We start from the raw sequence: 13775 nt of genomic DNA on the forward strand, positions 1-13775 counted from the left end.
ATATAACACCCAGTGCTCATTACATCAAGTGCCCTCCTTAATGCCCATCACCCAGTTACCCCATCCCCCCACCAACCTCCCCTCCAGCAACCCTCAGTTTGTTTGATTTCCATTTATCTTAATCATGTTTGTGTTTCCCTTTCTTACTGCAATGAACATTTTTTTTTTTAAACCTAGTTAATATTACTCCATATGCGTCAAGCAGCGATGTGTTTTCCTCCTTTCTGCTTGGAACACATATGTAAAAACCCTTAGAGTTGTCCTGAAGCTTCTTTTATCTCAGGTCATACTATGCTTTAACCTCCTGAAAGGTCCCTTTTCCCTCTTGTATTTCACTCTGGTTATACACCTATCTTTCTTTTCATCTTTCGTTATTTTTTGCAGTGAAATGAGCAGAATATTCCTTGGGAAGTCACCTGATCATCTTCAGACAACTCTGTCTCCTTTCTCAGAATGATTGCTGGGAACTCCATAGTCAAACTTTCTTTCCTTTATTCTTTCTTTTTTTTTTTCTTTTCCCTTTCTTTTTTTAAATGTTCTCCTAGAGAGGGGCACCTGGGTGGCTCAGTCGATTAAATGTTCTTCTAGAGCTGAATTCCCTTTCAGTCTCTGGACACAGGACTGTGGTATCTTTTCCTGACCATTTTTTCACACCTGCTCTCTTTTGGGGGACACAGTATATAGGATAGTGGTTAAGCAACTCAGCTTTGGAGTCTAACATGCTAGGCGAACTCAGACAAGTTACTTAAGCTCCTTGTGCCTCAGTTTCCTCATCTGTAAAATTGGAGTAATTGTCACATTTTGTGGAGGATTAAATGAGATAAAATACGTAAAATTCTTAGTAAAATGCCTAACATGAGATAATATATATTAGTTATTATTATTGCCCAGGGGCCATTTTTTGACCATGGTACCATGAATTCTAGGAATTTGGTTCTGTTCTTCTGGCATTCTCATCATCTCCACTTTATTAATCAGTTCTTGAAATTTAAAAAACTGCCTCCAGGACTGTGTGTTGTGCCCTACACAACTCCAGGGGGCAACACTCACATGGATTGCACTGGGAATAGTGTCTCTTACAGTCGTGCAGTGCATGCACACCCATCCTTATTCCTTCCTGAATGATGAAACCATCAGCAAGACAAAGCAAGAATTCCTCAGGTACCTCTGCCTTTAGCAGAATAGCTTTATAGAGTATGTGTTCAATTTGAGATCTGCTTCTATGGTATAGTTTCCACTGGAGCAAGTGAAATCCAAATTGGAAAGAGGGAGGGATGGAGTTGATGAAGGATGAACCGGGATGTGGGATATATGTACAAACAGAACCTGCAGTTGGAATTAGATATTTCACCTCCCTTGGGCAAGTTGCCTCCTCCCCAAGTGTGCTTTGATTCCTACTTGGTCATCTCAGCCTTTCACACTCAGGCTGTGCAGTTGAAGACGTATGGGATGCTGTACGTTCCACAGTCCTGCAGGTGGATAATAATGAGTTTAGCTGGCTTTGCCTCAATTTCCTAGACTTCTCTAAAAAGAATGTGTCTTTATGGGAAATGAGTAAGCCAGTATGATGTCTCTAAGATGTGTTACGTTTTTCTGAGTCACATAATAAACACTTTTAACCTTAAGCCTGTGTAGGCTTTCTCTTTGTTTTAGGCAGTCTCCATATTTTCCATTGGCATGGGACTGTGGAAGCTTCCACCCGGGGCAAGGTGTTCATACTCCATAGTGCACCAGTTCAAAGATGACAGGTTAGAAGGACTCATTGTATTTGCTCTACAATAGTCTTTATGCAATTTGATGAAAAATGGTGCTTTTGGATTTATTCTGAAAGCAAGCCTCTTTTTTTTTTTAAGATTTTATGTATTTGACAGAGAGAGAGAAAGAGCACAAGCACTCAGCAGACAGAAGGAGAGGGAGAAGCAGCCTCTCCACTGAGCAAAGAGCCTGATGCGGGGCTCGATCCCAGGATTCTGGGATCATGACCTGAACCAAAGGCAGACACTTAACCAACTGAGCCACCCAGGCACCCTTATTATTAACTCTTAATTGGGTGTTGGTTTTTCTGTTTTCCCTTTATCCTGGTTTCTATGTCAGTAAATTGGAGAATAGACTTAGTCACTGTGTGAGCTGGTAATTTTAACCTACAATAGAGCAAATAGGTAGCACAAGCCTCGATGCCTTGACCACTTATGATGTCTTAGGAATCTTGTAAGGCAGACCAAAACCCAACCCTAAAGTGTCTTTGTGTTGACATGTTCCTAGAGCCTGTACAGGTTTGTAATGTAATTGTACCTCTGGCTAGTGAGGGAAACATAACCCACATGTAATTTCTTCTTTAGCCTTGATGTGTGGATTACATTGATTTCTTTTGAAATGCTGAACCAGCCTTACATCCCTGGAATAAACCCCCCTTTGTCATGGTGTATAATTATTTTTATGTATCATTGAATTCTATTTGTTAATATTCTTAAGAGCTTGTTTGGAGGTTCTAGCAGGGGAGTGCAGCTACTCATGTATGCTTGACCGAAGAATAGTCCCTCTCTATCGTGGAAGGTCGTCCTCTTCAACCCAGCATGCAGCTTCGGGAGGGAAACACAGGTAGGGGAGAGGGGACACTCGCCTAGCCAGCCAGATCAACCGAATCAATCCTGGCCATCAGTGGGGTGACAGTTGTCACAGCCAGATCGCCCTCATATGCTATTTGTTAATATTCTTAAGGATTTTTGTGTCTATGTTCATGAGAGGAGTATTGGTCTATAGTTTTCTTTTTAAACTTTGTAAAGTGTTGATATCAGGATAATAATAACTTTATAGAATGAGTTAGTAAGTATTTTCTCCTCTTCTATTTTATGGAAAAGAATGTTTGGAATTAGTGTTCATTCTTCAGTGAAACAATCTAGGCCTAGAGATTTCTTTTTGGGGAGATTTTAAATTACAAATGCAATTTCCTTAACATATATAGGGCTATTCCGATCATCTATTTCATAGTGAGTTGCAGTAGTTTGTGTTTTTGAATATTTGCCTCATTTCTTGTAACTGTCAAATTTATTTGTATGTACAGAGTTCTTTGTAACTTTCCCTTCTTAGTCCTTTGGTATCTGCAGGGTCTATAATAATACCTGTTGTTACCTTTCTGATTCTTTTTTCTTTTTTCACTTTTAAGTCTTGTGTTAAGGTTTGTTCATCTTACTGATCTTTGCCAAGAACCAAGTCTTTATTTCATTGACTTTGTTTTTCTGTTTTCAATTTCATTGATTTCTACTCTGATTTTGTTATTTCTTCTTTCTGTTTGCTTTGATATGAAATATTTTAATTTGGTTCATTTTATCTTTTGATTTTCCTTGAGAATTCCTCTCTGACATAAAGATTATTTAGAGATATGTTGGTTAGTTTCCAAGTGTTTAGAGATTTTCCTGTTATCTTTCTGCTATTGATTCCAGTTTGATTCCATTGGAGTCAACTCAGTGGAGAAAGGATAAGGCACAAAAACATTTGAAAAAAATGCATCATTCATGATGAAAACCATCAGAGAAAGGAATAGAGGGGAACTTACTCAGCTTGATAAAGAGTATCTACAAAAACACTGTAAGTGACATTATAGTTAATAGTGAATTCTTGCTGAATTCACTAGACTGAATTCTTGCTCCCTAAGATTGGGAACAAAGCAAGTATGTCTGCTCTCAATAGTCTTATTCCCTTTGACTTCAAGACTTATTATATATATCTACAGTAATCAAGCTGGTTTAGTAGTGCTGTCAAGATAGACATATAGACCAATGGGACAGATTGGAAATTCCAGAAATAGACCCACATGTATGTGGTTATATACTGATTTTTAACAAAGTACAGAAGCCATTTTTTGGAGAAAGATAGTCTTTTGCACAAATGGTGCTAGTAGAGCCATTGGATATCTATATGCAAAACAAAACAAAAAGAATTGATCCCTAGTTTGCATCATATATAAAAATTAGCTCAAAAAAGGGGCACCTGGATGGCTCAGTCGGTTAAGCGTCTGCCTTCGGCTCAGGTCATGATCCCGGGGTCCTGGGATCAAGCCCCATGACAGGCTTCTTGCTTAGCGGGGAGCCTGCTTCTCCCTCTGCCTCTGCTTCCCCTGCCTGTGCTCTCTCTCTCTCTGTCAAATAAATAAAATCTTTAAAAAAAATTAGCTCAAAATGGATCCTAGATCTAAATATAAAACCTAAAATTTTTAGAGTTCCATAATGAAACATAGGAAAAATTCTTTGTAACTTTGGATCAGGCAAGTATTTCTTTCTTTTTTTTTTTATTAGGATTTTATTTACTTATTTGAGAAAGAGTGTGTGTGAGAGAGCAAGCAAGGGCGGGGGGGATGATCCATAAATATGATCCATAAAAGAAATTTATAAATTGTACTGCATAAAAATTAAGAACTTTGAAGACATTGTTAAAAGAAAAAAAAGACAAGCCTACAGACTGAGAGAACATATTTGCAAATCACATATCTAATTAAGGAATTGTATCTAGAATATATTAAGAATCTTCAAAATTCAATGATTAAGAAACAAAATTCCAATTAAAAAGTGAACAAAATATGTGAATATATACTTCACCAAAAAAGATATATTAATTGCCAGTAAACATATGGAAAGATGCTCTAATTCATTAGCTATCAAGGAATTGCAAATGTAGTTTATTGTGTCAATTTTGCCTCATAAAGCTGTTAAAAAACAAATATTTTTATATTCCTACTTGTCAAGATATTAAGAAGTTTAATTTCAGTTGTGTTTCCTGGGGCCCTTGTTTCTGCTAAGGCCATGGAGTAAATATAGGGACTTGTGTGGCTCCTAAAAAATGGGTTAAGATCAGTTGACCTTGGCCACTACAGATGCTACTTGCACAGTTTGGATCTGTGTTCTTGGACCTCAGGCACGAGTTTACCTCAGAGACAACCTACTTACCTTTCTTTTGTACAAATCAAAGGCTCAGACCCATAGGCCTCCACAGCACCTAAGGGCTCTGTAGCCAACCTTCATAAGCTCCTTGCCTTCATATCCCCATCCAGAGTCCTGCACAAAATTGGGACATAAAGGAATGGTCTACTCTTTCACAGGTGAGGACATTTCTTTCTTCATCTGTCCATGGAATTATTTCCTGTCTTGGAAAGTCAGCTTTATCAAGCAAAAATCTCATGAGCATTTGTTTTTTGAGAACCAGCTAAACAGGGAGACCCTTTTAAATAGCTTGCTACACTCCCGTATGTCATCGCATTTGATATCACTGAGGCCTGACTCTAAAACTCAAACTGCATCTCCAAACCCTTTGGTCTCAATATTTATTGACAAGATATTTCTAAGTATCTCAGTCTAATAAATGCACACTCATTGGTAGATAATTGAGGGGTTTTTGTTGTTATTTGTCTGACAATAATTAAAGACGTTGTAGTAACTCAGAGTCATCCCTCTCAGAATTCTCATTCAAACATGTCAGTATAGGTGTAAGAGATCAACTGTATCTGTCTTCTCTTGTGGGTTGGCATTTTGACTAAATGTCATGATTTGTGCTTCATTAACTGTGTTTTGTTTCTTCTAAAAAATATTGGAAAATACTATTTAATCAAAGCTTCTGGTTATTTGAGATTATGGGTTTTTTGTTTTAAGGTTTTATTTATTTGAGAGAGAGCATGGGGAGGGGCAGAGGGAGAGAGAGAAACTCAAGCAGACTCCATGCTCAGCATGGAGCCCAATGCAGGGCTCAATCCCTCAACCCTAAGATCATGACCTGAGCGGAAGTCAAGAGTTGGATACTTAATGGACTTAGCCACCCAGGCTCCCCTAGGCTGTTTGGTTCTTCATGAAGGAAGTTTACAAGTTTCTTAAAATCAGGGAGAGTATAAACAGAATCCCCAGCTTTAAATAATCTTAATAAATCTCAGTTGCACAAAATTTAATGAGGTATAATCTAGATCATACAAAGAAATTCGTAACGTAGAACTTCCCATATTTCTGAGGAGCACACTTAACCCTCTGAAAATGTCCTGAGTAAAGTTGTTACTGAACTCAAACTTGTCCGTGTACCTGAGGCACAGTAATCCAATGTCTGAGACACCGGTTTTGAAGCAAAGAAAGCTTTATTAACAGAATTGCAGGGCATCACTCCCAAAACTGCCTTGCCCTGTTGAGCCTAGGGACAGTTTACATACGTGAGAGGGTGTTAAGGGATTTCTTGAAACCTTGAGGGGAGAGGCCTTGAAACAATAAGGAGATATGCATTCTTCTGGACAGTGAGGCTCTATTCAAGAGCTGGTAAGATTAGATACACCAGATAATTTGAAGACAAATGTTGCAGTCCAGTCCCCATTAGGTTTCTACAATGAATAGGTACACAGAGGGTAGGGGTGAAAAGGCAAAGTTAATGATTGATTGTGCATAAGGTTAAGAGGTGCCTAAAACAAGTAGGGACCACAACAGAATGTGGAGCTAAGTTAATAATGCGACTAACACAACTATAGCCCTGCTTATGCTTTCAAAACAAGTCCCGAAACCAATTGTCTGGCCTCAAAGTAGCAGTAATTTTTGGATGAGAATGGCAAGCCTCTCGCTCCATAACCTCCATCAAACAATTAATTTGGGGATATGGCCTAAGATACAGTTATATTTGTAAATGTGATGGTCAATTTTATGTGTGAATTTGGCTGGGCCATGGGGTACCCAGGTATTTGGTCAAACTTTATTTTGGGTGTCTTTGTAAAGTTGTTTTGCGATTAGATTAATTTTTGAATCAGTAGTAGATGGAGTGAGGCAGATTGTTATCCCTAGTATAAGCTGGTCTCCTGCAATCAGTTAAGGTCTGAATAGAACAAAAAGGCTGACCTGCCCTCCAGTAGGAGAGAATTTCTCCCACCTGACTGCTTTGGAACTGGAACGTTGGCTTTTTCTTGCCTTTGGACTCAAACTGAAATATCCGCTCTTTCTGGGTCTCAAGCCTGTAGGCCTTTGGACTGGAACTAGACCATCAGCTCTCCAGCGGCTCCAGCTTGCTGGCTCGCCCTGCAGATCTTGGGACTTGCTGACTTCCATAAGCACTTGAGCCAATTCCTTATGATCTGTGTGTGTGTGCATGCGCACACAGATCTCCTACTGGTTCTGCTTCTCTGGAGAACCATGACTAATGTAGTAACTTTTCCTTAGTTTTAATATATCCTATTGGACCCTACAGAAATATGAATATTGGCTAGTTTCTCTGGTCTCATGTCTCCTACTAAGGGCAACTACTTTAGCATATAAAATAAGCAATTTTAGGAAAAGAATGGTGATTTCAGAAGATCCTTGCTTTGACTGGAGCCTCACATCCTATGTTAGCTGCAGAAAGCGGTTTCCATTCAGAGTAAAATGAAAAACCTCATGCCTGGCCCAGAAAATAACACATTTTTCCAAAGCCAGAGGGGGTAATGTATGTCTCTTTTTAGACTGATAACACCATTAATTTTATTGAGGTAACTAATGATCTTTTTTTTTTTAAGGTTTTATTTATTTATTTATTTGACAGAGAGAGACACAGCGAGAGAGGGAACACAAGCAGGGGGAGTGAGAGAGGGAGAAGCAGCCTTCTGGCAGAGCAGGGAGCCCAATGCAGGGTTCCATCCCAGGACCCTGGGATCATGACCTGAGCCGAAGGCAGACACTTAACGACTGAGCCACCCAGGCGCCCCAACTAGCGATCTTTTCATAATTGGTTTATAAAATGAAAAAATAGGAACTTAAGCTTTGTTGGAAACTTCTAGGTTGACAAATAAACCAGATCTAGTTGGGCCACACCCAATGTAGGACATGTTCTAAAACAGGTTTGCAAGTTTGGGAAGAAGAATGCTTTCTTCTGCTTTGCTAAACATCCTAAGAGGGCCTCTTGAAGATTCGTGGTTAGGGGATGTGTTGAATGGGTGGGAGAAGGGGCTAAAGAAGGAAATTGGGAAGAAACAGAGAAACCACAGCAGTTCCTGAAAGTAGTTCCTTTGGAGTTCATTCAAAGCTTAAAGTTAGGGTATCATGTCCTTTTCCAAAGGGATACTCTCTGGGATTTCCTCTGTGTCTCTCAGATTGTGAAGTGACTACCTCTCTTTTATGGAAAGCAAAGTGTTCAGAAATGTGCATACGGAGAAATGCCATGATGTTAAATCTCCGGGCAGGCCTGTGGTGAGGCTTTCCTCCCCTGGCCTTTTCCATTTTAGTTGATGTTCAGTTCACCCCCATTATGTGAGGCACCCATTGGAGTTAAAAGATTATTCAGTGTTAAATGGGGCATGCCTATTTCCCCTGCATGATTTGACCATTTTTCACACAGCAACATTGTTCATGATTATGTACAAATGGAAAGAGTTCCAAAAAGCCACAAAATGTTCAGCAAAGAATAGTATCTTCAGCAAGAGATAGGTTATGTTCTAGTCTTCCAAGTAAACTGCCCCGTATCATCATAAATGGAGGGAAGAAAACCTCGCAGTCCACCTTTGGGGTTTACATGGCTTCTGTGTCTCCCCGGTAGACCTGTGCCAAGGCCGCCATAGGCTATTATTACATTAGCTTCACTTCTTGGATTCTTGGGACAGTTTGTGCTCAAGGTCATGATCTCTTATTATTAAAAAAAAAACAACATTAAAATGTACAGCAATATGGGATTTGATTTTCATATGATTATAAGGTTTTTTTTTAAATGACAATAAATACGAACATCTGAAAAAATATCCTTAGTAGACCACTGCCTTGTTTTCAGAAAGCGTGATCCAGCTTGGTTCTCTGGTGCCATCTATTGAATGTGCCCTGTGTACCTCTCTGGCCTCAGCTGATGCTCTGGTTTAGCTCAGTCTGATCCACCCACACTGTTCTCTCTGTTACCTACACATATCAACCTCTCTCTCCTTCGGGACCTCTGCCAATGCTATTCTCCCCTATCTTGCCATGGCTGGCTCTTTCCTATTAGTCGGGCTCAGTGAAAATGTCATTTCCTTAGACATGTTTTCCTGGCAACCCTATCTAAAGTATCATACCGTCCTGCAACCACCTATTTGTTGCCTATTGCATCCCCTTGTTTTGTGTTCTTTTTCATAGCATTATCACTATTGGAAAGGTTTCACTTACTGTTATTCTTGTCTACTGTTTGTCTTATTCCACTTGAATATAAGGTTCTCAAGAACAGGGACTCTGTTGTTCTTACCTGTTACTGAACCCCTAGAGCTTAGTATCCAATAAATTGTGAATGAATGAGAGTGGACATTCAAAAATAATTACTGAATGACTTAATGAATTCCAGGCACTGTTTACTTGGCAGAGGATTTTTAGCCTTGGGAAGTCATGATTTACCAGAATTTCTTCATTAAGATGATGACAAATCTGAGACAAAGTACAGTCTTCCCAGAGAGCTGCAGTGGCCCCTGGAAGTCGACAAGGGAAAGCCTGAGTCTTGTAGTGGAAGGAGCTCTGGAGTTGGACAGGCCATGGGTTCAAAGGTTTGTGGCTTTGGATGAATTGCTGGGCCTCTCTATACCTTGGTTTTCATAAATGAAAACCAGGAATGCTAATGACAATAGTTCTGACATTGACCATCTCACCAGATTACTTTGCATACCAGGGAGGGCAATATTAATTTCAGGTACTCATTGGGTAAGAAATGGCTCTTTGGTTCTTTCTTCCTTTTGTGTCACTGGGAGTTTGTAGAGTTTTTTGTATCAAAATTTGACACATACTCTTTTTTTTTTTTAAGATTTTATTTTTAAGTAATCTCTACACCCAATTTGGGTCTTGAACTTACAACCCTGAGATCAAGAGTCACATGCTTCATTGACCGAGCCAGCCAGGCACCCCTGACATACACATATTCTTGAGGTAAAAGAGCTTCTACTGAAACATGGATTTGTTTCTCGACCTTCCTTGATATAGAGAAACTCCTGAAAGGTCTAACCTGTGTCGTAATAGGAATGACTGGGCCTATAAGGAATAAGATATCAGGTCTAGAAAACATTTTCTGGTTTGATATTTATAAATATCTAAAGTATTTCAATATTGTATTTTGTTGTAACATATGCCCCGTCGTGCTTGCAAAAGTAATTTAAAGCAGCCTGTTAGTAAAATATACGTATAAAAAATAAATCAGATATCATATGAAGAGAGAAAAGAGCTGTGCAGTTTCACTTACCAGAGAATTACTGAAATGATACAGAAGAATTTGTGTCAGCTTTTTGGCAGCCAAAGAAAAAGGGAAAATAGGATATGTCACATCGATACCAAGTCTACTTTCAGGCTAATCCAGGAGCATTTATAGGTACCAGAATAAAATTGATACTTGTTCCCTCTTAGGCAACTTTTTTTTTTTTTTTTTTTTTTTAGAAGACAGCTTTGTACTGGAAGATAACCACTCCTTGCAGGCAGGGCACACAGAAGAGGCCCTGGAGAACCCGTTCATTAGAATACATTTACTACAGTGATGTTTGTTTGTTTGTCTATTTATTTCCTATATCTGCTTTCGGAGATATGGAAGGTATAGGGACCGTAATAGAATAGAACCTTGTAATGTGCTGTGATACAAATCTGGACATTTACTGTTCTGTTTGCCCTGCCTTCTTTCACTCTTCTTTTGGGAATTGTATCTCTCATCTTCAGGGAACCATTCTTTCCACTTCAACAGTGAGGGAGCTTTCATGGTTTTATCCAAAGTTGTGGCCTCCCTGGCCCAGTGATTGTTCTAATTACTGGATCAGAGATCTTTCCTAGGATTTTTAAGTCAGAGTTTAGAGGATGCCAGCCCAGTACCCTTTCCTGGGTGAGGCTGGGAGAAGAGATACTAGGAGTTGTAGCTCACCATGTTTCCAGCATGGAGGAAGTACAGTCTGAGAAAGTGAGGCTGGAACTCAGAGGGAAGCACAGAGATGGAGAGAGAGATGGTCCTGGCCGTGTCTTGAGTCCTTGAAGCCCAGCTGTTCTCCTGCCCTGCCCGTGGTTTGATTTTCTGACCCAAAAGTCTCCACTGATTAAGAACTGGGTTTGTTAGATGAGCTGAAGGGTCCTGACTACTTTTGAGAGAGATCTGTAGGTTTCGCTTGTCCAGGATCCTTCTCTCCTTTTCCAGTAACAGCATTTTGATTTTCCTTTTGGGAACCACCCACCTTGGTCCTTGTAGATAGGGTCATACAGACTCTTACTCACATCCCCCTTCTGGTTGTAGGCATGAAAATATGATCCAGGCATGGCAAGTGAAACTTATTTTCTGGGTTTTAATTGGAACTAAGAGGAAAGAGAAGCTGGAAATGCCAGGGATTATTAAATGAAGAGGGCCTGCCAGTGAGCAAAGCTAACACAGAGGAAAGCAAAACTCAGAGAAGAGAAAGGGAGACTAAGTCCAGATGATACTTTGAACTTGTGGATCTTTCTATGCCTAAACCTTGGCTTTTTCAGCGATATGAGCCAATCATTCCTTTTTCCCCTCACACTGGTTTGAGCTGGCTTTTATCACTTGCAATTAAAATCCCTGGTTAGGGATGGCTGGGTGGCTCAGTTGGTTAAGCGTCTGCCTTCGGCTCAGGTCATGATCCCAGGGTCCTGGAATCGAGTCCCACATCAGGCTCCCTGCTCAGAAGGAGGCCTGCTTCTCCCTCTGCCTGCCGCTCCCCCTGCTTGTGCTCTCACTCTCTCTCTCTCTCTGGCAAATAAATAAATAAAATCTTTAAAAAAATAAAATAAAATAAAATCCCTGGTTAATAACAATATCTGAAGTCAGCCTTACATTCATTGAGTATTAAGTGACTGGGGAGTGAAGCTCTAAAGCATCTTTACTCCATACACAAACTTAGGAATTTTCTTATGCTGGTTAGTCCTCAAGTCAAGATGAGTCACCAAAAGGTAGAAAACCAGATTTAAATAAACTGGAAACTAGCAACATAGAATGTTATTGAGTGATGTCTATCCAGAAATACTTTCAAACTTCCTTGAGTGAGAGTGCCAACAATAAGCCACTTAAAATTAGACTGTGCTATTTACACCATCCATGGGAAGAATAAATTAGTTGCAGTATATATCTTTTTTGTCAAAGGCACAGGAATTACATTACTTTCTACTCAAGTCTTTCCTAGAAGGATGATTGGTGATAATCCTTTTTTATTATATTTGATCTACGATTTGGTAATGAACATAGAGTATTCTGAAATCTATTGGCTGAAAAATGAGTCAATGGTTCAGTTAAATGAAATGAATCAATGTTGCTCTTTGGCAGGGACTGACCTGTGATTTATTTATTTATTTACTTATTCTAAAAAGGAAAAGCATTCCCTGCCAGATCTATGTAGACAGACATTTTTCTGATATAATTTCTCCTTTATGAATAATTTCTTAGTCCTCATTCACTATTGATAAATATCCTGTTCATTATCCAAAGGTGCCATTCTCAAACGTTTTAAGGCTCAACAATGACAACTTTTCTTTATCACATCACAGCTTCTTGTTTTTGAGTGTTCTTTTTATGGTTTTAAGAACTTTTTTAATGACTGTGTTTCCTTCCTTTTGGTAAAACTTTTGGTTTTTGGTGGACTGATGTTACTCTGCCTGTCTCTGCTGCCTGGATGGATAAGAAGGTGTTTATTTGTTTGCTTTTTTTTGTTTGTTTGTTGTTTTAATGGAACCAGTGGGATTTTTTTTTTCATATTTACTACGGCACATAGAGTAATTTCTTATTCTTAAAAAAATCAGTAAGAACTTATATCCCTTTTGAATTCATAATATTCTTTGTAAAATTATTTTTATTGATTATTTCACATTGCCTGAAGATTCTAAAATTATATGAACTTGTATAATTCAGATTTTCAGGAATAGAATAATCACTCTTAGGTATGATACACGTGAGAGCTTCTTTCCCCAACAAAGCAATTGAAGACCATATAAATCGCAAAGCACTTTGTTATTTTGATGCTATGTCAAAGCAAAAGGTTAATTATAATGAGTTTTAATCCTGTTTTTAAAAGGTAATCTGTAGGGATTTGTTAGGTAAATAAATTTAGTTTGGCACTCTTTAAACAAGATGATTTCTAATATGGTATTCCTAAAAAGAGTTCACTTTTTAGAAAGTACTTTTTAATTTTCATTTATACAAAACTTTGGTCATGTTTAGACTGAAAAATACTTCTTGAAAATTGAAAACTGAAAAATTAAGAATATTGAAATAGTACAAATGATACAATACTCTCTAAAAACTGAAACCAATCCATCCAGGGAAATACTTTCACAAATAAGTTTTTTTTTTAAGAACTTATTTATTTATTTGAGAGAGAGAGAGATCACAGAGGCAGAGGGAGAGGGAGAAGCATACTCCCTGCTAAGCAGGGAGCCCGATGCGGGGCTCGATTCCAGGACCCTGGGATCATGACCTGAGCTAAAGGCAGACGCTTAACAGACCGAGCCACCCAGACGCCCCAATAACCTTTGAACTAGAAAAATAAAACCAGAGAACAAAAATCCAATTGAAGTCATTAGTACACAGAAAATTATATTTAAATCTTAAATGGGAGATGAATTTTTTTTTAATTATAAAAAGCATAACCCAGGGAATTCCATACTTTTGGGAGGCAGTATATTCCTTCCATCCTACTCTGGAGAGTAATGTGTTCAGTCTGGACCATCTCATTACCTGAGAGATGTAGGCAAAATTAGAAGGAGTTCAGAGATAAGTCGCAGACATGACCAAAGGGCCTTGAAAATCTAATCCCCAGGGAAAGATAGAGCAAAAGGCCGCTAGCTTGCCTGGAAAGCCTGGACAAGTGG

Source organism: Callorhinus ursinus, unplaced genomic scaffold (assembly GCF_003265705.2).
Source record: "Callorhinus ursinus isolate GAN/ISIS: 27379988/994484 unplaced genomic scaffold, GSC_fseal_2.0 scaffold12, whole genome shotgun sequence".
Lineage (NCBI taxonomy): Eukaryota > Metazoa > Chordata > Mammalia > Carnivora > Otariidae > Callorhinus > Callorhinus ursinus.